At 40.2% G+C, this 18734-nt stretch overlaps 2 long non-coding RNA genes across 2 annotated transcripts; both read left to right on the top strand.

The window, feature by feature from the left end:
• The first annotated feature begins 7878 nt into the window (after positions 1-7878).
• LOC137190624 (uncharacterized) lies at positions 7879-10905 on the top strand. The gene is made up of 3 exons (XR_010930263.1): positions 7879-8317; positions 8587-8664; positions 8818-10905. It is a non-coding gene; the product is annotated as an uncharacterized lncRNA (long non-coding RNA).
• Positions 10906-11136: 231 nt separating this feature from the next.
• LOC137190623 (uncharacterized) lies at positions 11137-14720 on the top strand. The gene is made up of 3 exons (XR_010930262.1): positions 11137-13635; positions 13725-13780; positions 14273-14720. It is a non-coding gene; the product is annotated as an uncharacterized lncRNA (long non-coding RNA).
• The last annotated feature ends 4014 nt before the right edge of the window (positions 14721-18734 follow it).

Here is an 18734-nt window from a genome sequence, read left to right as displayed (position 1 = left end):
CTGATGACTTTGCAGAGGGGGATCCAGAAAGGTGTATAGGGGTAACATCTTGATATGTTACTGATCTCTCTTCCCATTCACATTTCTTACCATTCTGGTGGAATATAGAGTGACATTTAGCCTACACTGAAGTATTAACACATTCTCATCCTTTTTAACAGAGCATTGCTGGGCAGCAGCAGGAGGGTCCCTCAACTTCCACTGCACAGATTGACACAGTGAAATAGATGTTCAGTAAACACCAGAGGTTCATTCTGTGGAATTCATGTGCAACTGTATAATTTAATGTCCTCCTTATGTATTCCCAGTTACCAGTAAAAGAAGTTTACAAAATATACCTGCTGAAAAAAATACAGAAAGCCGATAAAGAAATGCTATACTTGGACCGCAAGATTAGGAGGGCAGATGAAATAATTGAAATACTGGAGCACAAGTTAGAGGTGGGTGCATGGTCACAGGTGAATTATGTTAATTATGTTAACTATTGGAACGTTAACTAAACTAGCTTTTGTATTTGTAGGAAATAAAGAAGACCAAATGAAACATGTATTATGTCATAACTGCTGTGATGGTGGTGATGATGGTGACTTAAACTCTAAAGTGATTATGGCATATGGTGTCTCTGACTGCTCTGCCATCCTGGATCCAGGGTCAGGGTAAGGGGTCAGCAGCCTAGGTTGGCATAGGTAACCCCTGTCACCCAGCAGAAGGCCATCAAACTGTAATGTATAGTGGATACATTAGAGTGTTTTAAAGGAGGGAGACAAGTGAATTATATTGTGCAAATCTTTAGGCTATGCTTACCATGTTGCAGTCTGTTGCTCAGGTTAGACTTGCGATATATCCCCGAGTCATGAACAGACCCAGGCCACTTGGCCTCCACATTGGAAATGATGTATGCAGCATCACATATGATCCTGACAGTACAGAGAATTACAGATGTTGGTTGAACTATGATGCAGTCTTTTTTGAAACAGTAGTCAATCTACATGTACCTGCACATTTATGCTGTGAATGGACTTCCTATTCACATAATCAGCTTAATTTGTGAGGGAGCCGTGATCGGAATGTGTGTGCCATCTATGCAGCCAATCACACTGGGAAATCCTATAAGAAATTAAAATTACCAATCCCAGTCTGAGGTTGCAGCACAGTGTCATTAACAGAATATAATTTAAAATTAATTTAACAGATCTCTACATCATTCACCTGCAATCCTGTGGAACTCCTCCTTGATGGCTCTGACAGGTTTATGTCCAGGGAAAACAACAAAGATGGGTAAAAGCGGTTTCAGGGCAAGGCACGCTTTTCTGACCGCCCTGCATACAGTTGCCTTACTCAAGTGGTCAGCATCTCCGACATTGTACAAAAAACTTCCATTTGAAAAGAAACACAGAGTTTCCCTCATTTCAGGGTTAACAGACAAAGCAGGTTTAGTGAAAACTAAACCTGCTTTGTGAAACGGACCCCAGGTGTGAACAGACATAATTAGAGCTGTCCACTTGTGATCGGATCACCCGAGACGCCAGGTGTAAACACGGTCTTAGAGTGTAACATTTGCACTTGCGTGCATCAGCTGTGCAAAAGCATGTGTGTAAACTTGATGTAGTAATACAAAAACTATGTTCATAAAGTAAGAAAGGAAATGAGAACATTATAGTGCTTTTTATCCAGAAAAACTGCAGCTCCCTCAATCTATAGCTGACATTTAGCAGCTGGCGATCTGTGCTAACATTAGCAGCTAGCGATGTGCTACAATTGCAAGAAACTGGGTACCAAAGGAGAAACAATATTAAATGAACAAAGTCATATTCAAATAAAATTAACCCACCTGTTGCTCACATGAACATGTTCCAGCGTTAGTACACAGAGGAAGCACTCCGAGTCTGTGTCAATGCCATGGATGTATTATAAGAGCTGGATACCGGACTAAAAACGGCGCCCATTCAGTCCGATAAGAATTGCTCGCCTGGCGCATACGCCAAAAAAAGTTTCTAGCTTCCGGGTTTGCTTCTGTGTTGCCCACAAGCTCCCGCTCGGCCCATAGATTTTACATTGTGATGACGTCACAGATATTTAAATCACTTTTCTCGGCTCAAGGAAAGTTTGACAAACATAAAACCTCCATGAATCAAAAGTTCATAATAGAAAGAGTCATAATTGACGTTGTTTGCAGTTCGAGGGGTTCTGTCAACAGTTTTACAGGCATCTCTTTTACAATGGTGGTCTATGGAGAAAATCCTTTTTGGGCCGCAGGGGGATTTTTCGCTGCATGAACCAGTTGTCAATCACTGACTAATCATTTGTGTAGGAGAAGTGGGAGGTTTGACACAAAGCAGCATGTTAGTCTTCCTACTGTGGAGATTTTGAGACAGGCTAAAAGCTATTAATATGTCAAGTTTTTCAGTTTTAATATTTTTTCAGGCAAGGGGATTTACTGCTGGCTCTGATGTCTCTCGCAGCATTTTGATATATATATTGATACATGATAAATGTGTATATATATATATATATATATATATATATATATATGTATACACACACACACATACATATACATATACATATATATATATATATGTGTGTGTGTGTATATATATACATATATATATATATATGTATATACATACACGGCATGATTTCATTGGACAAAACAACAGGGCTGCCTTTGGGGCTCTATATGTACAGATATCACCATATTTCAATAAATATAAATGTATTAAAATCATCTACCATCTACCATCATAAATCCACCTGGCACTTGAGGTTTAAGGCAATGTCTCATTGGCTAAAATGTTACACACTTCCTGTAGTGTGTATCTGTGGCAATACAGCAGACCCAGGCATAGGGGGAAATAGAGAGCAAAAATTTCACCCACACTTTTCACACGTTTCCATACTTTATCACCTTGTGGGGCAAGTGGAAAAAAAGGAAGAGGCACATCAGGGGAGGCTCTAGAACTAGTTTAAATTGAAATCGGTATTGGGCCCACCATTTTGGGCCTCACAAGGGCATTGGTGTGTTCCCTGTGACTTGGCCCCACGAAGTAATAAATACAAGTGCACACACACACACACGCGCTCCCGCTTGCATGTGTTTTCACTGTACATAGATGTATGTTTATTATATATATTATTATTATTATATATAATTATATTATCATCATTATTATTATTATTATATAGATATAATAATAATATATATTATATATATATATATATTATTATATTTTGTTTTGGTAGAATTAGATTTTAGGATATTAATTTATTGATCAAAGCATCGGCTAACCTTGTTTACTTTAGGTAAATTTTTTATGAGACTACTTTATTGTCTGGTTATTGGTCCCAGTTTCAGGATGGTACCCCGTTATTATTAATTCATATTAATAATTGTATTCATTTTTATGAATAATTCATTCTTATCACTAATAACTAGCTGTGCTCCTCTAGATCCAACAGTTGGTGCCCCCATGTGAAGCTCTCTAACACCTTAGTCAACATGTTAAGACATCTATTTTATATAAAGAACTGTTAGGATTCAAACAGTTGCATATTTTAAGTTTAGTTTTACATGTTGTTTGAAACATGTTTCTTGCTGTGCAAAGACACAATAGGACATATAGGACATATGCTTCAAAGACAAAGTGGCATGTGACAATCACCAAAGCAATGTTGTCCAACTATCTAAAAGTAATATAGCTGGGGCAGATACCTTAGTCTGTACTTGACAGTACAGGCAGTCAACTCATGAAATTGTAAGTTATTGTATGTCTCTCCATTTCCAAGATTTTATTTACAGTAACAGTCAGCCAAGTCACATGGAAAGGATTATTAAATGTAGAATATGTACAGCATTGGGTCAAAAGTTTGGACACACCTTCTCATTTAAGTAAACGGGAAGGTGTGTCCAAACCTTTGACGGTACTTTATATATGTGTGGGGACACTATCTGGACAGGCGCTCTCAATTTGGTGAGCTCCACAAAGTTTTATTAATCTTCGTTGTATTGAGGTAGAGGAAGCATCTCAGAGACAGACAGCAGAGAGGGAGGAGGAGAGTATGAGTTTTCTTAATTTGGTTTAAGAAATACTCCAAGCATATTTTATTGCTATTTTGGCCTTTGTTGATCATTGGCAGCAGAGAGTGATAGGAAACATGGGAAGATAAGGAGAGGGGGATGACATGTGAAAAAGGTATCTCTTAAATAGAACCAGGGAAGTTGCAGTTACATGGGATGCGTCCAGATGGCCAGGATGACCTGTGTATCTCACAGTATTAGAAGTGAAATGGGACACAGGTCAGTCTTTCTCTGTTGTCATGTACTGTGGTTAGTGAGGGTGAAACACTCTGGTTGTCATGTCTTGTGTGCTTATTTGGGATAGTACCCTTTCAAAAGTTGCTGGTTCTTTAATCCGGTCAAGTTGCCACAATGTTCTACGCACGCAAAATTATGCAGTGAAAGTCACTTTGCTCCAGTAAGAATGCTCCAAAGTGACTCCAGCCTTCCAAAGGCAATTTCTGTCCCGGTAGCACTTGAGTAGACATTGAATGATTCTTGCTGTGGTGTTATGCTGTGAGAGTGGATATAACCCTTCATTAACCAGTCCAGCATGGGACAGGCCAGGATGCCAAGAAGAAAGAAATCTATAGCCTTACCCTCAATTTCCCCTAGTTCCTGCAATAGGATGTGATATGCATTAGGTAAATCCCCCATTTGTGCACAAGCATAGAGAAAAGAGAAGAGAGGGAGAGGAAGATGAGGGGGAGTGAAGGAGAGAGATGAAGATCTGTGTGTGTGTGTGTGTGTGTGTGTGTGTGTGTGTGTGTGTGTGTGTGTGTGTGTGTGTGAGGTAGAGAGAGAGAGAATGAAAGAGAAATTGGAAAATGAAAAGGGAAAAGGGGCAGTGGGGTCACAGACAGAGTGTGAATGAAGGGAAGAGATGAGTTCAAATAAGAGAAAGAGGAGGGAGAGAAGGATGAAGGAGAAAATAAGTAGCTACACAAGAAAGGGTGAAAAGCATGCATAGAGAGGGGAATGTGGAGAGAGGGAAAACAGGAAATAGAGAGAAAAGGGGTGAAAACTTGTGGGAGTTGGTGCAGCTTCTCGAACAGCTTGGATTGTTTTGGTACATTTGCTCTGTGTGTGCTCTCTGGTACTTATGTTCCAAGATGCAAAGAATATTTTGCAATTGATTTCAAAAACATGAGGTCTAGCCTTTTGTGTTTACAGCATTCAGTGTAGCTGGAGCCAGAAATAGTAGTTAATTGAATGTAACTCGTTCTATGAGTATGCGCATAGCTCTCTAATGGGCTTTGCTATCAGGCTTCACTTTTGGTTTACCTCAACATGCTTAGAGAGATCTTTGCACTCACTACCCAAACAGGTAGTAGCATGTATGCCCTACTTAAAGGCGGTTCACCCACCACTCTGCTCTCTTCTGAGCCCAGCAACTGACAACAGGTGTCAGCTGGGCATGCAGTTAGAGGGTCACACACACTACATACACATAGAACTGTTTACACCCTGGTTACTACTGTTTCTATTTTGTACATGCTTCGCCCGCTACCAGTCTTCATTATTGGAGGTGAAAGCCATTAATAACGTGATGTGCTTCCAGCTGGGCCCAAATTTCTGCATACAACCACTCAGACCTAACTGCTAAATCCAAACCGGACAGTACCTGCAGAGACGTTACAACAAGAACCGACTGAAACATACAACCTGACGTCATATCCCTGAGATACAAAATGACAACACAAAAGTACAGATGAGAGACTGAGGCAGCCTAAAAATCTGTGCAATGCCACTATTCCTGGCTGTGATCACTGCCACAAGCACCCCCCAGCTGAGTGAGGCGTGATGACAGAGAGGGCAGGTCACTGTGCATTTTTATCTGTTTGTGAACAAGCTGCCATCTAACCAACACCAGAATGCTCGACTGACACAACATCTGCCCACCCAACTTAAGAGCTCTTCCCCAGGAATCCTGCCTTCCCTGGGAGACCCGGGCATGTGCCAGCCTCTAATGGAACAAAAAGAGACCTCCAGCCCAACAGAAGACTCTGGAGCCAATGTGGGCTACACACATGGTCCTCCACAGTCCTGACTGGCATCACATGGGCTCTGCTCCGGAGGCCATTGCAATAGTGACGCAACAAAACCAGCCATGACCATCAACCAGCACCAGCCGACTGAAACAGTCTGGAGAGATCATCGAGTAGCAGTATTTCATCGAAGCTGGAAGCCAGTAATCTTCCTCTTTGTATTGGTACCAGAGCTAGTTAGCCACCACTGCCCCCCTCCGCAGCGACCAGGCAATGTAAAGAAGCAAGCAAGATATAAAAATAGGTAACAAGAAACTTCGACAGGACTTGCTTGAAGACACCTCAGTGACAGTGGCCTGAGGGGGGGCCAAAGGTTTCATTGAGTGCTGTTTCTGTCTCCACTTGTATACAGGAAACGTCAAAATGTAATGGATAGATTCATGCTCCACAGAGGGTGTAGCATTTCCATTTTAAGTACTTAATGAGCCTTTCTCTTGCAAAACCCTCACACAAAATTTCTTTAGCCCTACTATTGGTTAGGCTTGTGGAATTACTAAAAGCCACATTTTTCATATATGTCACTTCCATTTTAACCAATGCACCTGTCTACATCTGCTGCATAATATTTCACAGTACACTTACCCTTTACATGCCTAACTGCAACCTGCAGTGCTCTCAGAATAAGTTTTATTATTGCCATCATGGTCAGAATTTAGTAAAGGTGGCAAGGAACTTGGGGAATCTGGCTGCCTTAAAACTGGGGAAAACACCATGACATTCTTGTTTGAACCTCCTTGAACACAGTGATGAGTTATGGCACTTCCTCTCATTTATTAACTAGAAGATTGAAAACATTGAGATGTACTGTATAATGAAAAGTCCTAATGGAAGTTTCTGCCAATCAGGAGAGATTACAAAGGCAGCATTGTTATGTAATTCTGGCGAATATTAAAGTACTCAAAAGGCGCCACGGGCATATCGTGATGTACATGCACAGCAGCCACAACAGAAGCTGCAGCTCACTTTGGAGTAAATGGATTTTTCTCTTGGAGCTCCCCTGAATACCATATTATATTACAACCTAATCTCCCCTGGAAGGCCCTGTGACAGAGGATGATTTAATGCACAGCAAACAAAGCTACCACCCAGAAATTAAACACAATCAAACACAGAAGGCGAGGACTGCTGATAGGGGTATCCTCATTACAGTGTTATAAGCATTGTGGGGAAATGAATGTCAGCAGAGTTTGAACCATGAAGGTGATGAGTTTAAAACAAAAAAATGACTTTTTCACCTTGTTAGGTAAAATGATAACACTTCACTCTTACCATCACTACACTTTCTGGTGTAGATTTTTTTTTTAATGCATTGGCCATTTTATTAGTTTTAGAAGATTAATAAAAATTACCAGCACAGTAAAGTGCAGCTCGGTTTGCTGTGAGTCACTGGAACGATGTAGAGATGCACCGATCCACTGTTTTCAGTTCTGATCCAATTCTGATACCTGAACTTGGGTTTCTGCCAATACCTATACCAGAGCTCTTTTTTCGTTAATATTATTATTGTATTATTATTATTATTGTTGTTGGAATTATGTGTAAGGTTACATGAGGCAGTAGTAAACTACACTGCACTTCTTATTAAAATTACTACACGGAACTTTTAACTTTTTTAGTTATGAAACAGTCTCAATGTAATACTGATGCCTCTATCCCAGTAAGCATATATATGTCGCAGTGATGTCTGCACAAGGTCGCGACATCTACAGTTGATCACGGGCATTTTGAAGCGTCGTCTATTGATTGTCTGAACATATTACTGTGTGATGAAAACCTATATGTTGCAACAACGTAAAATTGATGTAGTGTCATATAGTGTAACAGCTCTACACATGCGTAGCACCATCCCACCATTTTATGGATCGGTACATTAGAAAGACAGCAAGAGAGTGCACAGCAGAGACATAAAATTACATTTTATGCTACATACAACCACGGATGGCCTGGGACTAAAAAATGGCCCCAGGCTGTTTTATGTGGGGTGGTGCATAATCAAGCTGAGAGGCTGAGCTAGCCAAACTCGACTATCAAGGTACCATGTGTGTTATTTGTGAGAGCGAAAAGAGTCATTTGCACTCATGGCAGCTACCATTCCTTATATTATACATTTTGCATTAATGTTTGGAGTATGTGTGTTTGTGTGTATGCAGATGGGAAGTAGGAGAGTCTGCTGGACCAAAGAAGACAGTCAACCATGCAGAAACTGCAAGAGGTAGGTTGACTGTAAAATTCAGTCACACATGTTATTCACAGGTCTGAAATATGTCTTCAAAAACACATTTTCCTGTGTTCAATTTCATGTCATTATTCTAAAAAAAATTTTTCAAAATCTCCCTTCTTCTATGCAGGAATGATCATAATACCTGGATACCAGAAACTGATGCGAGCAATTTTTAAATCTTTATGGTCATTGTTTTTGCTGCTCCTTTAATGTTCAATAGAATATTTAATGTTAAATACTCTCTTTTTTTGTCTTTCCAGAACTCTGATGTAGCAGCTTCGGTTGCTGATGCTAGAACATCGGGTTCTTTTCCTCCAGCAGGCTTCTTCAGTCATGTGGTAAAATCTTTCATCTGTAAACACACTTAATTATGTGATTACAACACATTAGCTCTGTTAACATATTTTACACCTTGTCATTGTTTGTCATGATCGCAAATGTAACTGTAGTGTGTGTTTCTGGGTTCATGGCTAATCCATGTTCTTCTGAAGATACTGATGGTGCTGCTGGTCGGTAACTTTGAGGGAGCTGTGTCTGAACGATGGTCGCTGAGGTCATCCTGCTTTCTATCAGTGGAGTAGAGGAGCTGCTCAAGAAACTCAGCAAAAATACTTAAGCAAGCAAAAGAACAGCATTTCAATGGTGAGAAAATGGATGTTACTAATGATATAGCTACTCTAGATGGCATTACCCTGGCCTCCAGCACCACGGAAAGGAATCTGGGAGTTATCTTTGATCAGGATATGTCCTTTAACTCCCACATAAATCAAATTTCAAGGACTGCCTTTTTTCACTTACGTAATATTGCAAAAATCAGGCACATCCTGTCCCTAAAAGATGCAGAAAAACTAGTCCACGCATTTCTTACTTCTAAGCTGGATTATTGCAATTCCTTATTATCAGGCTGCCCTAACAAGTCTCTAAAGACTCTCCAGCTGGTCCAGAATGCAGCTGCACATGTACTAACAAAAACTAGATAAAGAGATCATATTTCTCCCATTTTAGCTTCGCTACATTGGCTTCCTGTAACATCTAGGATAGAATTTAAAATCCTTCTCCTAACTTACAAAGCCCTTAATAGTCAGGCACCATCATATCTTGAAGAGCTCATAATACCGTATTATCCCACTAGAACACTGCGCTCCCAGTATGCAGGCTTACTGGTGATTCCTACAGTCTTTAAAAGTAGAATGGGAGGCAGAGCCTTCAGCTATCAGGCTCCTCTCCTGTGGAACCATCTTCCAGATTCGGTCCGGGGTGCAGACACCCTCTCTACGTTTAAGAGTAGGCTTAAAACTTTCCTTTTTGATAAAGTTTATAGTTAGGGCCGACCAGGCTCACCTTGGATCAGCCCTTAGTTATGCTGCTATAGGCCTAGACTGCTGGGGGACTTCCCATGATGTACTGAGCTCCTCTCTCCTCCTCCTCCTCTCCATCTGTATGCATTCATGTACCATCAGTGCATGTCACTAACTTGGCTTCTTCCCTGGAGTTTTTTGTGCTTTCTCATCCCGCAGGAAACCCTGGGATGCAGGCCGAGCCTTCGCGGTCCTTCGCAGTCCTGATGGCATCCTTCCCTGGCTATTGCTACTTATACTTATTGTTATTGTTATGATTGTTGTTCTTCTGTCCCCCTCCCCCTTTCCCTCTTTCTTTCTCTCTCTCAACCCAACCGGTCAAAGCAGATGGCCGCCCACCAAGAGCCGGGGTCTGCTTGAGGTTTCTACCCGTTAAAGGGGAGTTTTTCCTTACTGCTGTCGCCAAGTGCTTGCTCATGGGGGAATTGTTGGGTCTCTGTAAATTAAAGAGTACGGTCTTGACCTGCTCTATGTGAAAAGTGCCTTGAGATGACTTCTGTTGTGATTTGGCGCTATATAAATAAAAATTGATTGATTGATTGATTGATATTTGTTTATGTTTAATGAATGAATGAATGAAATTAATTAATCTACAACTCCAGCTTATATCATTAGTGGTGACCCAGAACTGGAGGGACATTGTGCAAAGCTGTGAGCTAGACAATTGGAAGGAGGCTCTCGCTGCTCTGCTGACTTATACTCACCCTGAAGACTTTTGCCCGTCTATGCAGTAAGCTGCTCACAAGTGAAGTAGCACATTGATCATGCTGCGACTTGCCTTACTTCCATTTTATCAGTACCTTTTCTACTTGCTGAATAACATTTCTGTCTGAGCTCATCCCCCCTGCTCTCACATTAACCCCCCTGCTGTTTTCAACATTTTTAAATCTGTAATTCTAATATTTTTTCTCTCTGGATTGTAATAAACATATATGTTTGTGCTCCATTTTGACTCCACAGCCAGGGATTATGATGCTGAGAGACAGGCTGTTCCACACTCAGGACGTTAGCTGTTAACGTTTCCTGGGTGTCGTCGTTTGCTAGCTTTCTGCTGTGTTGTCTTGATGAAATCATTTGATCAGTGACTCAAAGTTGCAAATAAAATGTATGTTGAGACTCTACAATCAAAGTCCTACCAAGCACTAAAGTTTTAGGCTGGATATTAACTAACAACTGGAATTGAATCAATTCCAGTCATTAGTCAATATCCATATAAGTGAAAAGCTGGAGTCATGGATAGTAATGTACTTGTTATGAAATAAAAAATACATTTAAACTTTAAAAAACATTTTTAAAATTAGTTTTTTCAATAATATTTTCATTAACATTTTGTTACTGTGTTTTGAAAACATCCAAATTTGAATGTTTTTGTTCCAGCTCTATTCTAGCACATCTGATCTAATTATGGTCTTAATGCTGACTGGTTGAGCAGCAGAAACAGATCTACCTGAACAGGGCAGGCATCAAAGTGTGTGGCCCTTAGTTGGATCAAGTGTGCAAGAATAGAGCTGAAGTCCATGCCATTTAATCCTATATTCAAGTTTTCAGTTTTATCCATATCAGAATAAATGCATGAAATTCTTCCTTAAAAAATCCAATCATTGTCTCAAACACATTTAAAAAAAAGATTGGAAGCAAAAAGAACAGAGAATTATTTTACCCTCTGGCAGATTATTTTCACAGTGTGAAAAAAGATTGTACCTTTTTTATTTTAAGACTAAAGATGGACATGGGCAGTGAAGATGATAAAAAATATAATATAAAATATAATTTTTTGGTTATTTGAGAGATAACACTTTGCATTTTAAATAGGAAAGTTTCTTTTTGTCAAACCCTGTTTTAATAGAAATAGAATGTCCTTTAGCTGATTTGATAGTCTCCATGTGTTTTTGCTGGTTTGGGTCAGATCACATTTAGCTGTTCACAGGTTTGTTTTTTGTCCCCAGCTCTTCCACCTCTCATGGGTCCCACTCCACCCTTGGACTGAACATGCCCTCAACTGTATGCTGGAAGAGAAACATTCATTTAATACTACTCTTTGTTTTCCCTGACAGCATATCTGTGAGTTTGATGATGTGTTCTTCATCCCTTGGTGTCCTCAACCTGCAACACGTTTTCATTGTCATTGTTCATTGTTGGTGTAGTGGTTTATGTTGGTTGATTTTTTTTTTTTTTTGAACCACTGACTCATGAAGCCAATACTCTCAACTGCTTTGGGCTCCATTCTCCTCTCCCAGAATGTACAGAAAAAAGGAGACAGCAATCACCGTCCACCAATAAAGAAGAATAGCCCGCGGTGCTTGTCATCTCACTCTGAATTATTGCTTTGCGAGAGGCAGGGCCTAGGAATGGCACTGTTAGAGTATGCCAGTCTGTCTGTTTAAACTTTAATCAGCTACAAGATTATCTTAATAACTTCTGGCCAGATTGTTGTGAAGTCTGCTGTGGATATTCATGGTCCCCAGAGGATGAATTAAACCTCTGACCTTTCCTCTAATGCTGCCATCAGGCCAAAATTGTCAGTCTAAGGCATGTAGAGCTGACCTGGTGTGTGAATTCCTTTCAATTGTAAGTTTACTGTGGTTCAACGATGAGACTGAGCCAGGATCATTCATGCCTTTCTCTCTGGTGAAGCCTCTCCTTTCTCCTCCTACCTCCCACTTCATCCCATTCATTCAATCACTGTATGCGTTCAGACCTTCTATCGTGCCTCTTCTCATTAATAAATGGTACTCTTCCTCATTGTCTGTCTTGCTCGGCTCGCAGGCACCCACTGCCACCCCAACTCCACCTACTGCCAGAGGGCTCAGGACTCTCTAACCCTCTGTTTATTGTCCCACAAACAACTGAGTGTTTAAGATGTGCCTTAAACACACTGTATGCTTTATAGGGAAACATTGGGGAGTTTTTCCTTGGGTCTTGAACAGTTATTTACTTGAAACCATATGAAAAGTTTAGAGGGAAAATATTTTTTGGCAGAACTGCTAACAACATCTGACACATGGCAAGGAGTCCCACATAGACATTGATTTATTTATTTATTCATTTATTTATTTATCATGTTTTTTTTTTACATTTTAATCTGAACAGTAATAAGTAAGGCTGTCAGATAAATGTAGTGGAGTAAAAAGTTCAATATGTTCCTCTGAATTGTAGTGGAGTGGAAGAATAAAGTAGCATACTTAAGTGGAAATACTCAAGTAAAGTACAAATACCTCAAAAGTGGTGGAAGTATTAAAATCCTTTACTTAAGGTAAAACAAAAACAAAACAAAAAAATCAGTACCACAATGTAAAAATAATTCATTACAAGTAAAAGTTCTGCATTTAAAATGAAGTAAAGGTGTAGAAGTATTATCAGCTACATTTACTTAAAGTACTTAAAGTAAAAGTACTCATTTTACAGAAAATTGGGCTGTGACTGATATATTAAATACATTTTTAAAAGTACATTGTTAAAACTGATGCTTCCATGCATTAGCAGCTTTTTTTGTTGTAGGTGGTTGTAACCACTGGTTTAATCTTTAATAATGTAGTATAATTTATAAACTCATCATAATGTTTGTTAACACTAGGAGCCACTGTTTAATTCAGCACCTATTTTCTAGGTAAATGTGGACTTACTTCAGTAAAAATGTAACTTAAATGACTAGTTAACAAGTGATCCATCACCAATCATCGTTATGTTAACTTGTTATTTTCAATTAGGTTTGGTGTCATCGTTACTCACTTCTTTGAAAAGGCAAGGGTTCTCGATGGTTGTCGAGCTTCCTCCGTTCACTTTGTCAGATATGTTCCGACGGCATCGCTGCATCTTTGGGTCGCATTAGTGGCGTGTCTTATGTGCTTTCTGCTCCAGCAGAGTTGGCCTGTACTTCGGCCGGAGGTTGGCAGCTAGGAGTGTGTGGCCTCAGAGCCGTGCGTACTACACACGTTGCGTTGGACTCCTGAGGTAGGCTGGCTCATTTCTGTCTGGCGCTTACGTGCTTTTTGTTTGGCTGCACAGAAAATGTGACTTTGGTTTCTGATTGCTGTTAGCAGTCATCGAGCTGCCTCTCTTGGCGGCGTCACCTGGGAAGCTGCGCCTTCACTTACTGGTATGTGTGAACTCACTGTTTTAATTCATCCAATTGTAATTCGGAGTAATAATTTCAGTCTATAGTTTACCGCAGGTGGCTCCACTTCTGAAGCGGGCTGCTGCGCTACTGCTGTTCTGTTGATGTTCTGTCGCTGTTCTGTCTGGGGGTTCTCCCGTGTGTGTATGTGTGTGTGTGTGTGTGCGTGCCCGCTGCTGCGCATGCATGGAGTAACTTCCTGGACAAGAGTTGAGTGAAGGATTTAAAGCTGCACCAGGAAAAAACTGACTCATCAGCTAACCTATTAATCTTTGATTATTATTTTTTTTCTCTTGTTTTGGTTTGGGTTATTGGGTTCACTGTGTGTGTGTGCAAGTGATATTTAGAGCACGATCAATCTTGGTGGTGACCTTTTGGGACCAGTGTTGTGTGGTGTCGGGGCAGTTTTGCTATTTATTTATTTTTGCCCCGTTGCCTTAACTGAATGTTTGCTTCTTTTTTTTCTTTTACTAGGACAGGAGCTATGGGTCAGTGGCGAGTGGCTGACTGATCCCTGCGTGGTGGTCCCTTCACGTCCTGTACAGTAGTGCACTTTGGGGTGTCAATCAATGATGTGTGGGCTTTCACATGTGATGTGTGCAGTATCCGGATCCTTCCCTCTTCCCCTTAGTTAGCTACCTCCGCCTGGTGAGCCCTCAGCCCTGTGAGTCTATACACTTTACCAGCAAACTTAAAAATTAAAAAGGCCCTTAGGGATCGTGCAATATCTTGCCACTAATTTTCCTATCAGTCACTTGTATCACCATCAAGAGATTTTTCTGTAAGCTGTGAATTTTAAAGTGTTGTTAATGAACTTCTTTTTGTATACTTTATTTTTGGAATCACGTCGGTCTCTGGTGTTACTCTTACCTGTGTGACCAATTTTAGAGTGGCGGTCCTTTTTAATAAATTTCCTAGGGGTGAAATGCCCATAGATGGTGTTGTCGGACACTTAACTAACAAAAGTAAAATCTAACCCTCGTAGTCTTGCCACACTACCATTGACAGAAAATGGCCCCATTCACCAGTAGCAGCTAATACCATGACGCTAACTAACTAACTCAGGACTAACTCCTCATATGGCACACTGGCTACCCAGCATTTTCCTTGCCAATGTACAGTCTCTGGTGAACATGGATGAACTGCGACTGCAGATCACCACTCAAAAGGATTATGAACTGCAATTTCATGATTTTTATGGAAACATGGCTTAACAGCAGCATCCCTGATAGTGCCATTGAGCTACTGGTCTGCTACATCCTCAGGGCAGATACAACAGCTACTGACTCCAGAGGTGCATGGGGGACTCTGCATTTATGTTAACAAGCTTGGTGCACGGACAATGCCATTATCGAGAGGCACTGCTCTGCTAACCTTGAATACCTCATAGTTAAATGTAGACCTTCCTATCTGCCCAGAGAGATTACATCTACTGTTGTGACTGCAGCATACATAGGGATGCTAATGCTAATGCTGCCATTAGCAAACAACAGACTGCACACCCAGCTGAAGCCATGGCACTCTAGTTCTTATATCATCTGCATCTGTGCGGCCCATAGAGCATACACACTAGTGACTTTCGCCGGCCAAGTCGGCTACTTCCAGTTTAGCCCTCCAGCTAACTTGAATGGGGATAAAACAATTCAATCATGTGGCTCTTCTAGGCTTTTGAAATGTGATCGGACCGAATGGATATAATTCTGATAGTGAGACAAGTCATTTCACGGGGGTTGTGACGCTCAAAAAAATTTATCCGCTGATTTACAGACATCTCTTTCACAATGTAAGTCTATGGGAAAAAGTCTTTTTGGGCCAGTGTGCATCATGTGACATTGTCGTTACACGGTTTAGCCACAATTGAGTGCTACATAGTTCATTTTCTTTTCACATATTTTCAGCAATTAATTTATAACATGTATAATGTGTTTCAAAAGAAATCTCTGGTTTTCCTTTACACGGACTTGATTATTTCACTTGTACACAAGAATTATTTAAAAGGGAAACTTGTCAGGAAAATGTGAGTATATTTATGCTCAGAGAGATTTGGGATCATTTTTTGGATAATGATTTCCTCTAGTCCCATCCTCTAGACAAAGCTGACACTTTCAGTGTCACTAAGAGTATGGATGTAAAAAGAGTGAGATCATTGGTATGTTATTTATTGTGTTCTGCTCGTGAGAATTTTGAGTTTCAGTTCTGTGGAAATGAGACCAGAGTGAGACGAAATAAATAAACCAAGTTTGTGTTTCAGCTCTTAATGTGTCAATTTACAGACACAAAATGTCCTTCCCGATTTCCTTGTTACTTTAAAAAAATTCCTCCCTTTTCTTGGCTTTAAAACTGGTGTTGTGGGTTGAGTAAGAAGGCGTCCATCAGGCTGGGCCTTCCCTCTGTGCTTGACTGAAGGAGGAAGGAGGAGGTGGAGACAGGGGGAGAGGGGTCCCCCTGTCAGTTTCTGCCAGCATTTCTTCTCCTCAGTCCACAAGCGTATCTGCATTAAAGAAGCTATCAGTGACACCCTGACACCAGGCAGCACCTCAGTTACAGCTCCCTCAGCCCTGCAGTAGATAGCCCCGGACCTACAGAGTAGAAGGGATGGGGAGTGGGTGGAGGCAGAGGAATGAAAAGGAGAATCCCAGGCTTATCACCAACTCCACACTGAAGAAAGAGGCTAATCCATTACTGCTGGAATGATGGTGCCACTGTCACAATATGTCTTGGGAATCCAGGCAGACAAATCCTACAGTCTGCACTCACTGAACATGGATACACCTAGTTGTGTGGGGTGAGACAGATAGTTTGGTTCACTGATACAGTGGGCAGATGCTGTGTTTTTATTATCCACAGCCCTGACTCATGAGTGTTCTTTAGCTTCCATGGTAAAATGCCAAGGTATAAAGTAATATCTCTTTGATTGTTTTCAATAATAAGAATCTCTGTATTAGCTCTATTCCAGTGTAGGCAAACATTTATACATTGTCATCTACACAGTGGATCAGAAATCAGAAAATTGATCACGCAATAATTCCCAGGAGCAGATATTGTAGGCAAAATAAATGACAGTGGCAGTAAACATGTTGCTGTTCAAAATATGTTTAAAATGTGGACTTCTGTTTCTGGCAGGACAGGACATCATTTCCCTCACATTATTTCTAGTGAAGTGGGTTGTGCACTGAGGTAGATCTATGGCTATCTTTGGCTGATCATTTGAATATGCTACATAAAGGTTTAAGGAACAAAGTTATCCAAGAGCTAAGAGAAGCTAAATCTCGTTTTTATCTCAGTATATTGGATGAGGCGAAAGGCAACAGTAAATTGATCTCAAAAAACATCGATAATCTCACAAGGAGGGACCCAAAATTTTTAGGAGATTTTAAAAGTACAGGGAAAGTTAATTGAAGATCATTTTACTGTTGCTTTGGTCTTTAATAATTTTTTTCTTGAGTCTGTATATGAGATAGGGGAAAAAATTACAGAAAAGAAACTGGATATTGGTCCTATAGATGCTACAGGTCAGGTTTTCGAGCTGGTAGAGACTAATGAGTTACAAGTAAACAAAATCATCAGCTCCTTAAAAAGCTCCAAAAGTAGAGATGCTTTCTAATTTGACACTGTGTTTGTCAAATCACACAAAGGTATTTTAACTCCCCCTATTGCTCATTTAATTAACTTGTCTTTTAAACACAGCTGCTTTCCTGATGACTGGAAATGTGCCATTGTCACGCCTATTTTTAAATCTGGAGATCGCCTTGAAGCCAGTAACTACAGACCAATAAGAATACTGCCAGTACTCTTAAAGGTTGCTGAGAAAGTTGTCATTAAACAACTTACAACATTTCTTAATACAAGCAATTTTGGTCTACATTGTATGCAATTTGGCTTTAGAGCAAATCATTCCACCGAAACTGCTACCTTGCACCTAATAGAGCAAATTAAATCAAGACTTGACAAAGGAGGAGTAGTTGGTGCTGTATTTTTAGATCTGCATAAAGCATTTGACGCAGTCAATCATGATGTTTTAATATCGAAACTCTCTAAATTTAACTTCTCATCTAGAGCACTGGCATGGATGTCTTCATATTTATCCAATAGGATACAATGTGTTAAAGGTGGTGACACACTGTCCAATAACATGAAGTGCACAATCGGTGTTCCACAAGGGTCAGTGTTAGGTCCCCTATTATTTAGCTTATATATTAATGATCTCCCTCAACAGTGCCATGATGTAGAACTACAAATGTATGCAGATGACACTGTTGTGTACACACATGCAAAAACAGCTGAGTTAACTGCTGCTAAGCTAACAATTGCATCGGAAAGGATCACACATTGGCTTGATCATCCATGTCTGAGTCTGAGACAAAAGGTATGTTTTTCTCTAAAACTATGGTACAACCTCCTAATGCTGATATTTTCATCAAAGGTGAAAAAATTGACATAGTTACTGATTTTAAATATCTTGGTGTGACACTGGATCCAATTTTTTAAGAAACAAGTTTAAAAAACGGTTAAAACCATAAAGTACAACTTAGCAAATTTTAAACATATTAGAAACTGTCTCTCTTTGGACGCAGCCAAGATATTTATGCATGCTATGATTCTTTCCCATATGTCTTATTGCATCACATGTTGGGGGCAGGCTGGAGAAACAGCCATAAAACCTCTTGAGTCCTTATACAAATAAACTCTAAAAATTCTAGACAAAAAGCCAATGCATTTCCATTACTGTAGGGTACTAGAGAAATACAATATACTGAGCTTTGACAATTTTAGATTATTCTCAAATTTGTGCCTAGTTTATAAAATTTTAAATGGTTTGGCCCCTCCTCCACCATGTGACTTTGTGTATACTCGCTCAGTAAGTTCTACTATATCCTCCGGAATATCCTCTATACAAGATTGTACCATACCATTTCATCACACTGCATTTGGGCAG

Source organism: Thunnus thynnus, chromosome 10 (assembly GCF_963924715.1).
Source record: "Thunnus thynnus chromosome 10, fThuThy2.1, whole genome shotgun sequence".
Classification (NCBI taxonomy): Eukaryota; Metazoa; Chordata; class Actinopteri; order Scombriformes; family Scombridae; genus Thunnus; species Thunnus thynnus.
Note: the sequence above shows the minus strand (reverse complement) of the source record. Positions and strands in the feature narration are given on the sequence as shown.